This window comes from Cydia strobilella, chromosome Z (assembly GCF_947568885.1).
Source record: "Cydia strobilella chromosome Z, ilCydStro3.1, whole genome shotgun sequence".
Classification (NCBI taxonomy): domain Eukaryota; kingdom Metazoa; phylum Arthropoda; class Insecta; order Lepidoptera; family Tortricidae; genus Cydia; species Cydia strobilella.
In genome coordinates, this window is record NC_086068.1 from 5,176,960 (window position 1) to 5,198,940 (window position 21,981).

General features: G+C 39.0%; 1 protein-coding gene across 3 annotated transcripts in view; it reads left to right on the forward strand.

Moving 5' to 3' along the window:
* Window positions 1–21,981, forward strand: part of LOC134754371 (Krueppel-like factor luna) — a 111,051-nt gene that overhangs the window by 53,391 nt on the left and 35,679 nt on the right. The window lies entirely within an intron of this gene.

Below are 21,981 nucleotides of genomic sequence, written 5' to 3' on the forward strand. Positions count from 1 at the left end.
TGTAAAAACACAACTGAGTCCTAGATTTCGAGTACAAAATATTTCGAAATATATGGTTATTTCGATGTTTTTGCAATAAACCGGTTCCGATCTCTGGTTTGAACAAGCAGTTACCTTTTGTAGGTCTACCTACTTACAGATAACGCATCTGTCTCTTTCTAACCAAGTAGGTGCGAGTGAAACGAGCCATTCGTTTCACGCCTTATTATCTATCCTCAGTAAGTTCACTCGTCCTTCCGTGCGTTTTAAAAACAAACCATCCGATAACGCGCACAAGCGAAAATAAACTTTAAATTCAATACATACAGTCTCATATCAGATAAAAACAGTTTCCTTATTCGAAGCACGTCCTATACCATTGATTGTGGCTATACAAACATTTGCAAAGTTAAGTTTGCAGTTGGCGAAATTCAGAACTGACACGGTTTGATACTGAAATACGATGGTGGCGCCACTTTCGACTGTTTTCTTAGTTTGTCAAGCAAGGAATGCTGTGACGTCACTTCGTTTTGCATCTATTGTTGTTAGATATGACTGGCAGCCATATTTATACGGTGTTTTTTGGACATGAGTTAATTTTCAGTGACTTTGTTACGAACAGTAGCGTAATTTTGGGGCCGAAAAGTTTGCTTAAATGTCTTTTGAGGTCGTGTCACAATTTATTGATTTTTACAAGATTTTATGTAGTCTATATTTGGAAATATTGTATTTAAAAGTTGGATAGCAACGAAACCGACATCATTTTGGATGAGCTGATACTCTTAAAACTGCTGTATCAATTTTTATCAAACATAGTTAAGAACCATGGAAACTCGCTTGCACGTTAAAAAAACTGCATCGAAATAGGTCTATCCGTTTGAGAGCTACGATGCCACAGACAGACACACATACAGACATTGGCGTCAAGGGGCCCACTGACTATAAGTCCGCCGGACGATATCGGCCTGTCAGTTAGAACAAAAATTTGACAGTTCCGAACAACTGACAGGCCGATATCGTCCGGCGGACTGATATGATAGTCAGTGAGACCCTGAAGGCGTGACGCACGAGTAAAAACAATGATATTATATGGCGGTAGACCCGTTCGTTTAATTCAAGTTAAATCAACCTATATATACACGTTAAATCCTTTAATTTTGTAAAATACTGCCAGGGAACTTGCTCGGACCCTAATTTCGGTACTTACTTGACACGCAACTCACCAATTAAATTATTGACCCCAAATTAACGTCTGTACAGTGCACCTGCTCCATTAATGCGTGTTAATAAGATAATAAAGGCCATGATTACACATTGTTTTTTAGCGCCACTTGTACCATCCCACTAACCCGGGGTTTACTGGTTAAACCGTTAACCCAGTGTCAAAATGTACTGGTAACCATTGGTAACTCCAGGCCCCTATTTCACCACGGTGACAGGTGCGACAATTGTCGACATCACTGTTGCTGACGTCACAGGCCTCCATGGGCTACGGTTCGAGTTCGGTGTCTCTATCGATGAAATATGCAAGAGTGATAGAGAGGCAGGAACCGAACTTTCGATTTTCTTGTTAGGCCCTGTGATTGTACTAGTGACGCCCTCTACGCAGAGAGACCTATCTATAGCTATTCTATTAGGTACTAAAATTATACTACTAGTAGGTAACAATATACAATAAAAGTATTTTTTTTAATTAGTTCCCGTTACCTAAAATATAATATGACTAAATATAAACTAACTAAATTAAATCTCACTTAAACTATCGTGAGACATATTTCAAGATATTTAGATCAGTACGGTTTTTACTCACTATTATTTTTAGTCGCTTTTGGCGACATGTTTCGGATTCTTTGGGAATCCGTCCTCAAAAAAAAAATAGTGAGTAAAAACCGTACTGATCTAAATATTTTAAATTAAATCTAATAAAATAAAGAAACCTATAAACGGAAGGGGGCGAGTCGGACTCACCCCCCGAGGGTTTCGTACTTTTTAGTATTTTTTATTATAGCGGCAACAAAAATACATCATCTAGTCTAGTCTAATGTCTAGCTGCTGTCACGGTTCATGAGATACAGCCTGGTGACAGACGGACAGACAGACAGAAAGACAGAGAGCGGAGTCTTAGTAATAGGGTCCCGTTTTTACCCTTTGGGTACGGAACCCTAACAATTTTGCGTTAGCCGTTCTTATACCATACTTTTCACCAAAGTCATATGATAGGAATGTTGCAAGGACTCATTAAAGCCTCTAATTTGGCCCTGAGGTCACCTACGTGATGTCAAGTCATGACGTGGTCAATTGGGCGACCCCAGGGTCTGAGTCATTGATTGAGGCGTGCCGTTGACCCCTGAACCAGACCCTTTAGGTCTGGTGATTTGATCTAGAACTAGGTAGTTTTACCACTTCCTAACCATGTTGTTTTATTATAAATAAAACAATTATATTTTACGTTTTAAAATTGTATTTTGATGTGTCTTTTTTATTTTCTTATTACCTTTATTCATTAAATAGAAAAATACCAGATTAATACACAAATTGCCGTAAAATGCTTGTTTTTTTTTTAACTAAACTTATACTAGGTTATACTAAACTTATACTAGGTTCGCCAAACTTGCGTTTAACGACGAACTTTTAACGGTAACGCAGTGGTAAAATCATTGTGTAGTTATTTCCACAAAGAAGTATGAATGTGGAAGAATCCCTACTAATTCATTATTTATATTTCATTTAAGAATGTAATGCATGATTTAAGCTAAGTCATTTTATTGTATACAATTTTGCATGATACTTGTATTGTATCTCAAGAAAGCAAATAAGGAACTGAAACTGAAACTGAAATATTATAAATGCGAGAGTAACAGCATGTCTGTTTGTCTGTTATTTAATCATGCTTAATCCGCTGTACTGATTTAAGTATATGTAATTGGAGCATTCCATGAAATTGTCCACCGTTGTCCAGTACGGACGCGAATTTTCTGAAGATTTGCAGGTATAAGTTTCCTTTTATATGACAAATGGTCAAAAAGGGGTCCCTTTGTTTGACATAATTATCGAGTCATATTGTCATGTTATCATTAGTCATAATTCTGAAACCGTTCACTTTTTAGGATTTTCCTCAGGTTATCCTATAGATAGATAGGTTAGGTTAGGTTTGTTTTATGGCAATCCTGAAAAGTTACGCGTTTCTGAGAAAAACCATATTATGATAAAACGAAAATGTGGACAAACAAGACATTATGACTTAAAACTATATGGGAAACAATAGAGACCCGGTCGAAAATATGCACAGAAAAGTAATTGCTTGCTAATGCCGAAAAAAGTCGCAACACAGGAAATAAAATGCGTCTGTACGGGACAGGAACAGCCCGTGGAATGCTCAAATTTGGTATGAAGATAGTTTGAGGCTCGAAGTATAAGGGTATAGGATAGTTTTTATCCATCATCATTCGACGAAGTCGCGGGTAAAAGTTTGTGTAACTATATCTTTGACGTCGCAATCTAAAACTTTGTTTGACGATTTAGAGATTCACTCGATATGAAATAGCAAAGATATGCCCCACGGGTAAAGGTACCTTATGGCGGTTGGCGCTTACGCTATTATTAACGCCGCTCCAATTAATATTGGATGGCGCTTACGTCGCATAGCGCCGAAATAATTTGCGACGCTATGCGGCGTAAGCGCCATCGGCCATAAGGTACATTTCACCGTGGAATGTCACATATCGTTACTATTTCATATCTAGTGAATCTCTAATTCATTTCCCGAATCGCGCCGTGAGTCTCCTAACCAAACTGACAAAAACTGAAAGGAGGAAAATGCATTGAAAGCCAGGTCGGCTACGCCGCGTGTACAAAGTGTACAAACTACTATAGGTACAAACCAGTCTTGTTAGTCATTAGGACACCTTGCACTCTGTGACTCATGCACTCAATGGTCACAAAATGTCACAATGATCTGTGCACTGCGAACGTCCGTTTAGAATTATACGATGCTGCCTAGCCCGAAACATTCCTTATTTAGTCTGAATCGCAGTAACTACTTTCTCGTTTGTGACCGCGTGATATTCAGAGAATTGACAGCAAATTAGAAGGCCCTAAGGGTGCAAAATGACATATTTACGGCGTGGGCGTAAATTTGATCCTATACGCTCAGGATTCAAAGTAGGTACGAGGATGGAATCAAGTGTTAACGCCCAAAGTTGGAAATAATATAATAATAGCGATAAACAATAATATTCAATGCAACGTTTATTGTATAAATGAATAAATGTGCCATTTTCAACCAAAAGCGTATATGTTATAATACTTATTGTCGGTTGTCAATAAGGCGATATTTCCATATAGCTTCAATTTGAAATCAACCTTATCGACAACCGACAATGTTGTACCGTTTAGTTGAAAACGTCACAAATTATAATAACAATTACAAACTTACGAAAGATACGTATTGATAACCTCCTTTTTAGGGTTACGTACCCAAAGGGTAAAAGCGGGATCTAATTACTAAGACTCCGCTGTCTGTCGGTCTGTCTGTCTGTGTCCGTCTGTCCGTCTGTCACCAGGCTGTATCTCATGAACCGTGATACCTAGACAGTTAAAATTTTCACAGATGATGTGTTTCACAGAAATCTGTTGCCGCTATAACAACAAATACTAAAACAAGAATAAAATAAATATTTAAGTGGGGCTCCCATACAAAAAACGTGATTTTTTGCCGTTTGTTGCGTAATGGTAAGGAACTTTTCGTGCGGGAGTCCGATTCGCATTTGGCCGGTTTTTACAGTCTTTGTGTGTTTCAATTTGATCTGATTTTAAATACCCGAGAAGAAAGATTTTAGGAGATAGATTAGCACCAGGAGGTATCGGAACCTATATAGGTTATCTCCTAGGATATATATCCTCACCATGAGTTTTACGCGGCCTTAAACGCATAGCATCTCGCTTACATCAATGTCAGTACGAGGGAGATGCATTGTGAGTTGTTTTAAGCAATCGCTAGCGAATATGTCAGTGTTAAACTCATGGTAAAGATACAGGTACACGGGACAGGTTAAAAACCCGTCTCCCCTCGAACTCGCATATTGACCCCGTATGTCAATTGAGTTGACATATAATTAAATACGCACGCAACTCCCTTGCGAACATAGACAGTATATACAAGTAGTTATAGACATGAAACCGAGCGACCGGGGGTAAGAGAAAGATGAAAGACATATTCATGTATTGACAGTTTCATGTATGGCAGCATAATGCTTTTTCTCTTTCACTTATAAATTTCGGTATTTCGCCATCGCCTCCTTGCTATGATGCCATAACCCGACCATGAAAAAAATGCCCGGTCGGTGATAAAGACAAAGCATGGCACTATTTTCTCTTTCCTCCTATAGGAATCGCAATAAGACTGTCTTTCTCTATCAAAGAGTGTCAGGCCATTGCTTGCGAATTACTTGTGGTACGTGTATTAGTGATATCATAAAATACCTGCGATTATGAGAGTAATACGTGTATTTTTTTAAGAAAACAAAGTTACCTATTAAAATGTGCCATTTTCAATCAAAAGGGTGATTATTGTCGGTTGTCAATAAGGCGCTATTTCCATACAGCTTTAATTTGAATTCAACCTTATTGACAAGCGACAATGTGGTACCTTTTGGTTGAAAAGGTCACAAATATTTAGTTACAGTACAGTTAGTGATAAAAATATAGACAAACAGAATATTAAACACCATTGACGACCGGTCTGGCCTAGTGGGTAGTGACCCTGCCTGTGAAGCCGATGGTCCTTCCTGGGTTCGAATCCCGGTAAGGGCATTTATTTGTGTGATGAGCACAAATATTTGTTCCTGAGTCTTGGGTGTTTTCTATGTATTTATGTATTTGTATATTATATATATCGTTGTCTAAGTACCCACAACACAAGCCTTCTTGAGCTTACTGTGGGACTTAGTCAATCTGTGTAAGAATGTCCTATATTTATTATTATTATTATTATTATTTAAAAAACACTTAGGGCCACTTGCATCATTCACTAACTCGGGGTTAACCGGTTAAAAGTGGAGTTACCATGGTTACCAGTACAATTTGACACTGGGTTAACGGTTTAACCGGTTAACCGCGGGTTAGATGGATGGTGCAAGTGGCGCTTAGAAAACAATTAAGTAGTGAAGTGAGTGACAGGTCAGTCTTTGAGAAATCGAGAAACTTAGGGGAGACCGAGGTGAGTTGTGGTTGTGACAGAGGAGCATTGTGACATTGTCGAATTTTTGGAACCTATTAACTATTAGCGAGCTAGCAACAGTGCTCGTTGTTTAGCTAGTAACTTGAACTAACAAACGCGCGCTATTGCGAGCTCGTTATTTGTTAATAGACTCCAAAAAATCGACGATGTCACAACTCTCCTCTGTCACAACTCACCTCGGTCTCCCCTACCTACATAAAAAACCTCCCAATGAATACAATGTAAAGTCTTTAAACGCTCCGAGTAATGAAGAAGGGCTCTAAAATTACAAAATGGATCCATTTTCACAGCTCTCGTGTGTATAAGGACGGAGAATTTCACGGCACAATGATGCACCCTCCCTGTGTCAGTGTGCCTCGAAAATCGATCCTTGACCCCTTTTGGGGGCCGCCTACCCTGAGCCCAAGTTACACGCTTGAGGGCTGTATTTACAGACTGATGTTTTTTGACGTATCTTTTTTATGAGTGTGTCACCTATGCGTGACTATACTTCGTTTTTTTAAGATTAAAATTTTTTCTACAGTAAAAAGTAGTGTTAATTAACTTTTTCTTCCGAAATGCTACCCAGGTAGCATTTATACGTCACTATGACGTCACTGCTACCTGGGTAGGGTCCCTTTACGAGTACCTATATTTTGCGGTACATTATGTAAACGACACTATATTCGTGTATAGTTACTTAGATTAAATTTTGGACGATAAAAGCTACCACAACTTTTAATGTTATAGAATCTCTTATGATCTAATCTAAAAACGCGGCTTAGGGCATCCAATATTGGACAATTCTCAACAACGGAATTCCTGACTTAAAACCGGTATTGATATGGTCTTTTAAGTCTTATTTCCTCTTTATATCATTTGTTTTGTGTATTGGAATTTGCTTTACATTTATAATATACACAAAATTATTGTTCTAAAAATAGTTTTATAAAGAAAAGAAAAATAAGATTTTAGTACAAAATAGTCACAACATTCGCATTTTTAGTCGAGGAAAATACTAAAATACTACAAATCAAATCCAAGTGAACGTTATTAAATATTTATCATACAAAATCATCACTCCAGCCAACATGAGGACTCGACTCAAAATTACTTTCCCACTCTTGTGGATGAAATGCAACATTCTCATCAGTTTTTGAAGAGTAAAGTTAGACTTTACTGGTGTGGTGAAAAATTACATGTCATTAAAATATACTCCTAAGCCAGCTACACAGTAGAGTTGTTTATGCTCTTTCACTGAAAAGATCGCTCCCAACGAGTACAATCTCACAACTGTACTAGTTCGGTCTTTTAGTACAGTAGTACACAGAGAGAGTCGACGTTTAGTTTTAGTTCGGTAGGATGAGTCGGATCACTCGGATCGCTTTGCTGTCATTGTCACTCGGTCCTCGCTCCCATTAAGTTTTGTTCGGGATACCGCCGTTTAGCCAAAATATTTTTCGCCAAATTTCACTTCCCAACAAACTTATGGCATCAGTTTCATTTCCCAATTGAAATTTTAGCAAGTTTTTTACTTCGCAACCATTTCATTTCCCAACTCCATACTTGCGAAATGAAAATGACGTACTAGGTTGGGTTAGGTTAGGTTGGATTATGAAAATTTGCGAAATGAAATTTTGCCAAATGATAATTTGCGTAAAATAGTTTGGGAAGTAATACTTTGGGAAACGATTTTTGGCAATACATTAGTAAACCATTTTGTTCGCATGTAGTGTACTAAAACGTACTAAGAGCAGAATCATTAGGGAATAGTACGGTCTAGTACAGTGGAGGGAATCGTGTCTTTTTGATTTTAGTACAGTACAGATATTTTATAACTTGGACCACAGCTAAAGGTGTTCCTTGCCGACCAATTACGCCACCTCGCTTCTAGACGAAACACGAGATTTAACAAACGGCCTCCTACATCATTCACGAACCTCTCTACCTCAACTTTGTGCTCCTTACTAATGTATGTTGAGCTCTAGGTACCATCGCTTACACTGTTGAGACGGCTCACGCAAAATTCGATTGAGATATATCTGAAAAACACAAAAATTCTTCTTTCTAACCGACTTCAAGATTTCAAAAGGAGGTGGTTCTCAATTCGGTTGTTTTTTTTGTTTGTTACTCCATAATTTAAATTAGGTACTAGAAAAACCTATTTTACCTTAAGGCCGTTCCATTGTTTGCCGCTATCACATGCCGCAATTTGCCAATTTTGATCGAATTTTGTAGATTTTTATTTATTTCAAAAATGTTGCCATACAATATCGAAATTCGAAAGCGGTAAAATTACTATTTAAGTTAAGATTGTTTTTCTTCTTTTTTTGTTTATAGTGTCACATAATAACAAATAACCGAGTGAAGTTGGATTAAAAGTCCTAGTTAGAGGTTAAATTTACCCTCCCATAGAAAATGGACGAGCCAAAATGTATGAAACAGCCAATTTTTTTTTCGCGATTTCGGGGTTGGTCCCATAGTAAAAGTTGCTCAGTATAATCCCAAAACCTCCCTGGCAACGGGAATGCACTAATTTTTTTGCCACAGTGTATATCGTAACATCCTAAAATGTTCATAATTTCATTTATGTATGATACATAGACATAGTAACGGACTTCATAATTGCTTAGGTGCTTAGCGAGCTTGAGATAACCGTATCTACGTGTCTACATAGTATATCGTTATGTTCAAATTATGGCAGTGCTTAATAGCTTCTATTATAAGTGCGCACTACAAGCTCTATGTACTTATAAACATTTTTCCCTACTCATACAATTCAACAAAAATTCTGTAAATTTTTGTATCATAAACCCTGTATGGTGCGTTCAAAACTGATGTGCGCAAATTACGCCCTAATTACAAACAGAAAAACAAATTAATATTAATGTCGATATCGATTTCATGACATTCAAATTTCGAACACCTCTGTTTGGGATTATACTGAGCAACTTTTACTATGGGAGAAACCACGAAATCGCGAAAAAAAAATTACCTTCCAATAGAAAATGGACCAGCCAAAATGTATGAAAGCCAAATTTTTTTTCCGCGATTTCTTGGTTGGTCCTTTAGTAAAAGTTGCTCAGTATATTCCCAAAACCTCCCTGGCAACGGGAATGCACTTATTTTTTATCTTAATATCGCTAAAATCAGCCATCAAAAATTTTTACACTTTTAGACCGTTTTTGAGCGTACCTATCTCCAATAATATATCATACAAGCTCTAATGATATCGAAACCTGATTGCCTATGAATCCGTCTATACGGGAAGTAAAAACAACGCCCGCAAAATGTCTATTATATCCCAAGACGCATAAGTTGTGACAGCAAGACGTCAGATAATCGGAACGAAATCGATCTGGGCGCCATAATGCGTGACTCGTAAATATCTGGAGCGTAATTGATATCTTTCGTGCCTTGGCCAACAATCTAATGGACAGTCCTGGAGCGGTAAATAAATATAGTTATTCAGCTATTGCCTTAATAGTGACTATTTAGATTTTAGGCACATTACGTGGCTAAAAATGCGTGACACGTAATATCTAGAGCGTAATTGATATCTTTCGTGCCATGGCCAACAATATTTAGGTAATAAAAATACGGCAAGAATATATAAATTAATTATTTTTTAAATTAAGCACAACCAAAATAGATTTAAAGGGACTGTCACACGGACCATCATTATAGACGCGAAAGGTATAATCAATGTTTTTAATTTTAAGCATTGCCTTACTTGACCTTAAGGATTTAAAACGGCTACGTTTTAAAATCCGAACGTTGATTTCGAACCGAACGTGTATTGTTTTACCGGCCGGCGCTGTTACGGCAATCACGACCTTATCGGTTTGACGGTTGGGTGACGTAAGACTCAGGAATGCCGTGGCTCGGGTTGTGGAGGTGGCGTTTACACGATGCGGGTACGACACGAGTACGATGTCTAGGTACTCATAGACCTACTTGAATTTCCTACATTTATATAACCTAAAAACGCCAAATCTCGCAAAATTGTATAGAACTGAAAATAAGTAAATAGTCTGGTCTACAGTGGTAAATGGTGTAGACCAGACTATTTTTTATCAAGCACATACGTCTGCTAGCGAAAATATTTTTTTTTATTAAAGGAAAAATATATAAAAAAAATCTTCGGATTCGAACATGCGGCTTTTTGGAACACACCCGATCTGACATGGATAGCTAAGCGAACGGAGGTTAGGGGGCCTACCCAAGATGAAATATGATGATGATCTTACATCGACAAACGCAACCACAGACCTAGGAAAACGCAAACGCAACGCTTAAAGACAGATGAAGTGTGCGAAAGGGAAGCCATCACGTATATGAACATCCAATGAGTGCGAAAGAGGCAGACTACATAAGAGAAAACGTAACCATTTTTGAGTTAGAGGTCGGCCGCAATCGGCTAAGAGCGTAACAGCGTATCACCCACAGATTTAATATATACAATAGATGACGCAAATACCACGATTTGTATTAAAACCAAGCGTGCCGACTTTTTCATACAAAATTTATGCATAATATAATTTTAAAATTACTTACTGTGATAAGAAATATGTTCTTGCCTTTGGGTACTCACAATTGTTGGGCTGTTGCAGTTAATTATCATGCAATTGCGTCTTCTATGGTATATTTATTTCTGTGGTATCACCGTAATTTTTAATAAGTGTTGATAGGTGTTTTCTATAAACGACTTTCATCATGGCTATACATCGCGGATTACGTACGACACGACAAAAGCCGTGTCGTGTAAAGACTCCCATAACGTACGCTAACTGCCGGCCATTGGAAACAAGTCGGCAATTTAAAAATGTATCTATGCACTGTTGCATGCTGTTATATTGCACTGTTTCTATCTGATACACTGTGTGTAATTGTGTATGTACATATGTAGTAACCTCGAACGAAAATTATAGTTATTATTTTGAATGAATCTCATTTTAATCAAGGGAAAATGCCATGAAATAACAAACGGAAACTAGACTACACATGGCTTACATGTGTAATTTTACTTTTTAGGGTTTTGTACCTCAAAATCCTTATTATAGGATCACTCGTGCGTCTGCCTGTCTGTCTGTCTGTCACAGCCTATTTTCTCCGAAACTACTGGACCAATTAATATTTATACATATGTAAGTTTGTGACCCAACGACGGACATGTAACGTAAACAAATGTATTTTAAACACGGGGCGGGGGCCACTTTTGGAGGGTAATTGAGAAAATTAAAAAACGAAGTTTTCAAACTATATCGTGTTTTATATCAAATGAAAGAGCTCATTGTGAGAATCTCAAATATATATTTTTTATGATTTTAAGAAAAACAGTAGAAGTTATTTAAGATAATAGGCAAAAAATGACCATCCCCCCCTCCTTTTTACGATGGGTAGTATATTTTTTTGTAAATGCAAGGACATATGTATATGTATATGCAAGGACATCATTTGCCTCCTGTACGGCTGCCAACAGTTTGACACTGACATAATCGTTAGCGTGTGCTGCGATTATGTCAGTATGAGCGAATATGTCAGTTTGACAGAGGCAGTCTTAGTAAAGCTGTACACAATGAAACCCGGCCACGCATGTGGTAAATCTTTTAAATGAATGTACATTTTCAAGCAACACTTTACTGACAGGCCGATATCGTCCGGCGGAGTGATAATCAGTGACCCCCTTTACACTTTCACCTCGTCCGTAGTTAATAGAGTTACATAGTGGACGCCCGACACGTTACAAGTAAAACCTTTTACCCCGGCACGACACCCGCGGGACGCCCGTTAATGCAGCGTAGTACGTAGGCGAACAATACGCGAACGCGATGCGGCGCGGTGAATCAATCCTTTGATACCTATAGAAGTGTCCTACGTGGGCGATCTCGTTGCGAACGCGAACGCCGTGGGCCCGCCGCGCCGCGCCGCGCCGCTTCGCGTTCGCGAGTTGTTCGCCTACGAAAGGTAAGACGCAGCGTAAGGGAATAGTGCACTACCGCTTCTACATACAAACATAGTCCCCATTTTTCATTTTGGATATTAACATTATGGACAATATTTTTACGCGATTTGATGTATATTAACCAGTGACACAGAATAACTAATAGTACTACCGTACAGAAAATTCACTCCTTCACAAAAGCCAGATTTAGGTATAAAATTATACCTACACTCGCCGCCTGCAAGCAAAATTGAAACTTATAACCGCGCACGAACCGTGAATCTTCTTTGCGCGCCGCAGTTTTATGACCGAGCTGCGAGTGTCGGCACGGGGTTGTCACTTGACAAGTTTTTGTACCTATACCTACTGATTTATTATTTTTAAGATAAATATGTAGGAATTACAAACGTTGATTATGTAAACATAAATTTTTTTGCCGGAAATAGTATGTCTGATTCTCACGGAAGTAGGTATGCCACAGAAGTATGTATGTATGTATGTATGTAAACACTTTATTGTACATAAGACAGATTACAAACACAATAAAAGAACAAAATTAGATACAATGTACAAAGGCGGACTTATACCTATAAGGGATCCCTAAAAGTACTTATTCCTTTGAAAATATGTCGGTCAATATAGTCAGGAATTAAAAAAAAATGATTTTTCTGCTTCCTCGTTCTTCCGTTTATTCAGACATCCGTAAACAGAACATTATCTTTTATACAGATTAGATCGCGATTTAGGTTTCGAAGCCATTGCGGATTTACAATTTTGCGCGAGCGCCACGTGACACGACTATCGTGCGAGCCGAGCGGCAGCCCACTGCCATACACCGTCCCAGGCGGTGCGCCGGCCAAATATACCTAAACTGCGCAGTGACACCCCCCTGCCAGTGAACGGAAATAAAATGATATTAACCATATAGCAATGCCCCTGTTTTAATTTTTTCTTTATTTATTACTATAATATTGTAAAAGTTAGGAGCTTAAAACAAATTCCAGACAATTGAAAAGCTACTTCTTTATAATGTTTTTTTTTTTTTTTTAATTTTTTTGATGTTAACCACAGCCTATTGGTTAACATTGGTCTTGGTGGACATTAGACGCCTAATAGCCTCGTAAGGCCCATCATACAAAGTTTCCCTAATTTTAATTTGAACTTTATTAGTAGATAAGGGTAAATTTCGTTTCTTTTAGAAAACAATGAAACTAAAAAAAATGCCACTTTATGTAGTTTTTGAAAGGTTTGAATTAGATTGAAAGAGAGTGTACATAGTAATGCACACTGGGCCTTACGAGGATAGGCGTATAATACTTATTGAGAAATTAATGAATCTAAATCTAATCCCTTTGTTCTTTCTATTGTGTCTGTCTATGGCGCAGTGTCCAGCATAGTGTTAATATACCTATATGAAATCATAAAAATATTTTATATAATGTCAATAATAATATTTTCTATATCTCGTGAAAGCCGAGGAGGACAAGTCCAGCAAGTACCTGGACTTGGCTCACGAGACAATCGCCATGTGGGATGTTGACTCGACGATCATTGTCCCGATGGTCGTGTCAGCGAACGGTCTCATAGCGAAGTCTCGACCAACACCTAGAGAGACTCGCTGGGTGGTTGGATCAAGGGTCAGATGCTGAAGGCGGTAATCTTGGACACGGCGCGTATAGTACGTCGGTTCCTCACTCTGCGGCCCTGACCACCGGCAGCTTGGGCCCTGCCCCGCTGCTGGCGGCACGCTAGGTAAGGTGTTTTATAATGTGTTTATATGTTTTTTCTATTGTTTTTGTACGTGTTTTTGTATTTTACTTTTATGTGCATGTTATAAACAACCTAACTTAAGAAGAAAAATAAATAAACAGAATATTTTCTATAATGTGAACAGAACAGAACCAAATGGATGCCAGAAGAGGGGCGCGGGCCCGGCAGGCCCAGACGGAGATGGCGGGACGACCTAGACACCTTTCTCAACAACTGGCCGGAGGAGGCACTATATCGGGAGTCGTGGAAGACTAGGGGAGAGGCCTTTGCCCAGCAGTGGGACACCATAATAGGCTAGTAAAAAAAAATGTGAACGGCCTCCTACCTTAGTCGGTAGTGAGTGACCTTACCGAAATATTCTCCATAATGCCCGTCCCGTGGCATTCCAGTCCAGTGATCGAATCCAGCGCTGGAACGCTACTGGAATAATGTGAACCGGCACTGGAATATAATTATTCCAGTCCAGTGACAACTAAGTGCTAAGTGTTCATAGCTTATTGGATAAAGCTAAAATGTCCGCTTAGGCGCGGCCGGGGGTGCGGTTTAGCCCACGTTAGTCTAGGGCCGAACGATGGCCACGCGGCGTGCGGGTATTAAATACTTACGTAGGCGAACAACACGCGAACGCGAAACGGCGCGGTGCGGCGCGGCGCGGCGTGGAGCGGGGTGAATCAATCCTTTGATACCATAGACATTGTATATACAAGTAGTTATAAACGCGCCACCGAGCGACCGGGGGTAAGGGAAAGAATATTCATATAAAATTTTGGCAGCATAGGATTTTTTCTCTTTCACTTTTATAAATTTCGGTATTTCGCCATCGCCTCCTACCTATGATGCTACCCGGTCGGTGATAAGGACAAAGCATGGCACTATTTTCTTTTTCCTCTTATAAAAATCTTTCTCTATCAAAGAGTGTCAGGCCCTTGTTTGATACATATAGAAGTGTCCTGGGCGATCTCGTTGCGAACGCAAACGCCTTGGGCCCGCTGCGCCGCGCCGCTTCGCTTCGCGTTCGCGAGTGTTCGCCTACGTAAGACACAGCGTTACGCCCAATTCGAACGTACTTACACTGACATTGTCTGTCATTTAGTTATCGTGCGTCTCGCTCGTTCCAATACATGTACGGACTAGTACGAACGAAGTGCACGATAACTAAATGACATCAATTAGTACATAACCTAGCATTATATTTCAACACCAAACAAACTATTTCTATTTCTAAATCATAATTCCACCAATGTATAAACATTGTAACATTGGAGTTTAATGATTCATTAGTGGCTGATGTACCAGATTAAATACGGCGTTTCGTGTACCAAAGATTTCTTTTGGACACCAAGATTTTTGATATAAATTATAGACACGGGGGGTGGGGGTTCAAATTTATCTTGATATCCACATCAGTTAAGCTACTAGACCAAGTTTAGAATCGTTTCCGTATAAATCGGGGATGCCGAATCCTATTGACACCGTTCCTAAGACTTCCGAAGTAACAACTCACTTATTCACGCTTCACGCTTTAACCGCTGAACCGATTTAGTTGAAATGTGGTATAGAGATAGTTTGAGTCACGGGGAAAGACATAGGATAGTTTTTATCCAAAAAATGATCCCTTAAGGAAGCAGGGGATTGGAAGTTTGTATGGTCTACATCTTTGATTCAGTTAAAAATGATAGCAAACGACTTAAATTATGCGTCATTTTTTGCTTACAGAAAGCACCATAGTTAGTTAGTTTTGCTGGACATATTCCGCAAATTGACATCCACAGTGAAGTAAACTGCTGGGGCCCATTTCGGGAACGGTATTAGTCTAATATTATTGGTGTATTGTCATCGCAACCCATACAACAACAAAGCAATGCAACCCATAGTAGCAAGTGTAATGAGGGCTACCGTTTTTGTGCTCACCATTTGGCGCCACTGTAGATGTAGTCCCAGAAAAACAGTTCACAAAATTCTTCTAGGCTTATTTTTATAAAATCAATACGTTCGAATATACACAAAGATATTTTAACGCTGAAATGTGCCATTTTTTCATATATACCCACCTTACCTTACCCTACCTACCTACCTTTACCTTACAATAACAGTTTGAAATAAAACACGATAACAATAGAAAAACTGAGTTCCTTCATGGAATGTTACGCGTTTTAACTTTTGAAGTTCAATAGGCTAAGTGTAAGGCCTCAGTGACGAGCGACCAGCGGAGCGTGTAGCGGGGCGTGCAGCGTGGCGCCGAGGATGATCCCTATGACAGCTCATTTTTATATGGACTAGCAGTCATGTATTTTTTTGGAACTATGTGCAAAATATATGTAGAAATGTAGCATCTATGTAATAATGCCGTAAAAACATATTACTACAATTATTTTTGAAATTAAGCCCGACCAAAAGAGACTTAAAGGAGCTACAATAGGGACTATCACTCGACGCGAGAGATATTGGCTAATGCGAAGTTGGTGGTGGGGGAAATACAACCGATGCCAACGCACGTGGTGAAAATAATATTTACAGTACATATTGTGCTACTTTACCGCACTAGTGCGATAATAAGCTCATTACGCAACTATGTCGAAAACTTAAAGGGCCATATGTACTGTAAAACGTTGTTCGATACTTGTGCGAGTAGGTAATTCGCAACTCGTGTCGACTTATAGCACTCCCTTCGGTCGTGTTTTAATTTATTGCCACTCGTTGCGAATTTCCTATATAGCGTACTTGTATCGTAATGTACTATTATGACTGACCGTGGACGGACGCAAAGCGGTGCGCAGCGCGGCGAGCGACAAATCAAGGCCGTTTGTACATTTAGAGCCTGTTGCATCAACCACACTTGACAGACTGATCAACATCACTCAGCAGAGAACTAAAGTCCCATACAATAAAATTTAGCGAACGCTTTCACGGTGGTGACAGACGGTTTGGTGCAACCGACCCTTAGTCGAGCACCATGTACTGATGACCTTGATTCGTCGCTTTCCGCGCCGCGCGCCGCGCCGCTTGCGTCCAGTACGCGGCTTAACGGCGCGGCGAGCGGCGGCCATAGGTGGGAACGAAAGGTCCGATCGCTGTGTCTCGCTCCAACCTATGGCCGCCGCTTGCCGCTGCCGCCGCCGCGCGATGTCGTGGCCGGGCCGTAAGATACAATCCAGTGAACATGCTCACTCGTTCAACTAACAGAGTATCATATTTCACCCTTCTGTTATAGGGGAGCGAGGAAAACATTGTCACAACAAGTACATAGTAATTGTATACCATGTCGGAAATGGAACCACCAATTTCGGTGGACCGGGGACCGAAACCGCCATTATTTTCGTTAAATTGACCAATTTTAATTATAGTTGATTTTACTCTTTGCAGTCCAATGAAGCATTAATATAATTTGTAATAAAACAAAAACCTTTTTTAATGTACAAGAGAAGTTTTCCATTAATTATGGAACAGTGAAATACTACAGTCAATTTAAAAACGAACGTAAAATATTTACAAATTCCACGTGTCTATCTCCGCAATATCGCAAAAAAATCACAGAAAAACATTAGCACAAATATTCTTGTATAGCGAAAACAATTAAAATACACAAAAAATGTTTTATTTACGTAATACCTACTTCTTTTTGTTCGTCTGTTTAGTCTATTAAAAACCGGCCAAGTGCGAGTCGGACTCGCGCACCGAGGGTTCCGTACTTATTATTATTTGTTGTTATAGCGGCAACAGAAATACATCATCTGTGAAAATTACAACTGTCTAGCTATCACGGTTCATGAGACAGCCTGGTGACAGACAGACGGACAGCGGAGTCTTAGTAATAGGGTCCCGTTTTTACCCTTTGGGTACGGAACCCTAAAAAGGTCAGGGTGTCCAGCGGCAGATTTCCAATATCAAATTTGCAAACGCGAAGTGCGAGGGAGACGCGTGGGGCTGTTTTAGTTTCGTGAGTGTTGCGGATTGATTTTATTCGGTCAAGTTATGTTCTAATGTATCGGTAAGACGAACAAATTATAGCCAGCATTAAATGAACGTAGTTATGATACCTTTGGGTATTGTGTTTTACGCACTAGCGTCCCCTCCCCTACCCCTGACGCAACCCCCCTTTTAGCATGAATCCATATCTCCCGGTTGACGGTATTTTTTATTTTTTGGGGAAAGTATACAATATAGAACAAAAGTATCAATGAAAGAAATAATCCTTATTAAATTCTCAACAAAAAGGTTATTCATTTTTAGGGTTCCATACCCATTTGTCGCGATTTCGTGGTTCCCATAGTAAAAGATGCTCAGTATAATCCCAAAACCTCCCTTGCAACGGGAATGCACTTATTTTTTAGCCACCCTGTATATGCCGATTTAAATTAGACCATCACTACCTACTATGTAACACTTGTAACAATTAAATGAGGTTCTGATATAGTTTTCATATATATGTACCTATAAAAAATATTGAAGCACGATAATCCGGTAGGAGCAAAATATTTCATTGGCTCGTATGACGTAACACTGCACTACCGTTCATAACTATTTAGGCACTCGTAATTTTTTCCATACAATTGTATACAAAATCGACTTTCAGAATTATACAGCTTAGTCGCAGTCGGGTAACAGTTTTTTGTGGAGTTTACTTTTTTAATTTAACAGACATATCGAGCTTAAAAATGATGTGCGGAATATTCGTGTACATTGCCTATTTACCAAATGGCAAGCGTAAAAAAATCCATAAATCGTTTTCCAGTACAAAATCGTTTTATTTTGTATGAACTAGTACATAAGGGTTTTATAAATCGTTGCATAAAGTAAACTCGAAATTTTAAAGGATGTCTTTGGCAACAATTTGAGGCTCAATGCTCAATATATTTACCTAAATAAAAATTCAATCCAACATGTAAGAGAGTCATTTGCCTGCGATCGAACAGTATGATTTTGAAAATAATTTTTGTATACAATTGTATGGTGAAAATTGCGGGTGCCTAAATACTTTTGAGCGGTAGTGTACATCTACATACGTATGCCTATAGTTTACTACGCATATTAATAAAGTTTCTAAACCGACTTCAGTCTCTATTATCTATTTACATGGTACCACAAACCACAGACCACTTTAAACAAGTTGTAACTCTCGCGACATAATTTGTGAGTACTACCGCTTGAAAAGTTCCAATTGTAGTGATTTTATATGTACATACTCCCGAAAAAACAAACAAAAAAAAACAAGCCTTCTTGAGCTCACTGTGGGGCTATAAGCTTATTTACTGCATTATACTTTTACATTGCTGTAATATGTTTAATAATGTTTTCATTGTTTTAGGTACGTTGGTGTCTTACGGAGCGAATAAGAAAGCAATTGGACGATAAGTTTGTATTCATAACTAATGTAAGGTCAGTGAGGCTACATTCATTGCCATTAAAGGCGTCCGCGAGCTCGCGCGGTTAAACGGAGCGGGCGCACGCGCACGCGGGTGACATTGTGATTTGTGTTGTGGGTAAAATCCGCCGCACGCGTCCTCGCCAGTTAGCGCTGCTCATACTAATTTTCGTTGATCCGCTCACCGCAACCGCGCCAGATAGCGGACGCCCTAACAGTGTGAACCGATGGTTGCTGAATCGATCGATAGTTCGTCAGATGACAACCAAAGCTCGCTAATTACAAGGTTTTAGAGTAAGACCGACCGAAGATGAAATTATGACCTTTAAATAACATTTCCACTGTATGGTCTATCAAAATCTTGGTTCAACTCTATTTACCTAGTTTCAGCTGTCCCGTTGTCTGTGTACGTCTGCAATCAAATCTCGCAAGTTAAATTTGACCTACTTCCCGGTTTGCGATGAAGCTCTAAATTTGCATATATATAAGTCATGACAATGCAATATTATGGTACCATCGAGCTGATCTGATGATGGAGACAGGAGGTGGCCATAAGAACTCTGTGATAAAAAAACGCAACCTAATTGTGTTTGGGGTTAGAATTGTCTCGATGAGTATTAGTTGCCTGTGGAAAGAAAAGTACAGTCAGCGATAAAAACTTGTACCACAAATGAAATTTGTGGCAAAAATGTATTACTTCCACAAGTTTTGAGCCATAGTGAACCATGTAATGCCAAGGCAAGATTGATTGTTGTTATTTTTTTTGTAATTAGTGCGTTTTAGTTGTCACCTAACGATTTAGTTCCAGCAGTCAAAAGCACACAGTTCTGTCAACGCGTATAAAAATATACGTTCGTGTACGGAACTCCATCGCAGATACGCAGCGAAGCGATGTGGCACGGGGTTAATCAATCCTTTGATACCTATAGGAGTGTCCTACGTAGGCGATCTCGTTGCGAAGGCGAAAGCCGCGGGCCCGCCGCGCCGCTTCACTTCGCGTTCGCGAGTTGTTCGCTTACGTAAGACGCAGCGATAGATTTGCTCTTAGGTATATATAATACATATGTAATGTAACGCAAAGCGAATTTAGTTGCGACTGTTATATTTCATTTACACGAGCATTTTGTTATTTTTATGCAGAAGCGTGTCGTAATGTTCGATCTACAGTAGAATCCGTTTGTAATGACATATACGTCATACTAAGCGGATGTCATATAAAGCATAGTTAACTTCTTATTTTTGTTATTTTATCCAAATTAATCTCAAATTCCTTTATAAGAGTCTGAGAGATGAGTTTTATTAACCTTGTACCAATTATTCAACTTATCACAGAATCAAAACTAAAACAACTTACACGCCCTAAGCATCCTCGCAGGGAAGATGTGGGGAGTGGGGACGGCCACGAAAACCAGTGAGGTGTCAGTATAACCGAACAAATTTTCATGAAAATTGGATTTATAGGTCATAAAGCTATTTGTCACTTATAAGCGAAGTCATCTTATCCGACGTTATCACAAAGAATTTTATATGAAAACCAAACTTCGCACAGTAGTTACGTCATAGTAAGCGGTTGGTCATTATAAGCGGAGTCATAATAAACGGATTCCACACTAAGACCGGGATTTTTAGGCCCGTGAATTCCAAGGAGATACAAATATAAAATCATATCCCTTTCCGTAGTCGTTTAAATTTAACTCCAACCTTACACATTTCGACATTCCATTACGCTAATTAGCGTATGCTTAATTCACTATACAAGCCAAATCAACCTTATCACTATGGGTTAAGGTCTAATTTCGTTACCGTTCGGCCTTGGGATGAATCTGTAACAGAGCCACTATTTGTAAATTCAAGAGGCCTTAGACATGTAAAGCACTCATTGATTTGAAGTATTTAGGCCACATACTGATTATACAAATAGGTATACATGCAGGGTGGAAAAAATGAATGGGCCCTGGAGGGAAAGTGCCTTTTAACCTTTAACTTAGTTAGCTCATTTTACTTAAAGGAAACATACTTTTATTTTTATAAATAATCAAAACTGCATTCAAAGATTTTTTTATTCGCTTGTCTGGCCCGGCAATCGAACCGACTAAAAATTCCAAAAAATAAACACGCTACTAGTCGATACAGTTAATGATATTATGACATTAGGTCTTACACTCGTCAGTCGTACAAAATATCCATAAAATGGAATATTTAGTACTCAAGAATATTTTGAGAGAAGCGAAATTGAAAAAAAAAAATGAAAAAAATTGTGAATACACATGAATATTTTTTGGACCCATGGTTAAAAAGTTAGAGGGGGGGGGGGGCACATTGTTTCTTCTGTCGGAGCGATTATTTCCGAAAATAATCCTAAAGACCTATCCAACGATATCCCACACTATTGAGTTAAAGGGAAAAAAAAATCAAAAAAATCCATTCTGTGTGGTACCCAAAATTTTTTTTACGACGGATTGGTTGATTTATATGTCCATGCCAAATTTCAGCTTTCTAGCACAAACGATCACGAAGCAAATCCTCCGGCAGACGGACAGACGGCATGGCGAATCTATAAAGGTTTTGCCACACTGGATGCGTTCTGCGGGCAGCGATCAGGTCAAACTTCAACTTCAAAGGTTGCTGTCAATGTTGTTCATACATAATGAGGGTTTGACCTGACCGTTGACCGCAATACGCATCCAGTGTGGCAAACCCTTTAGGATT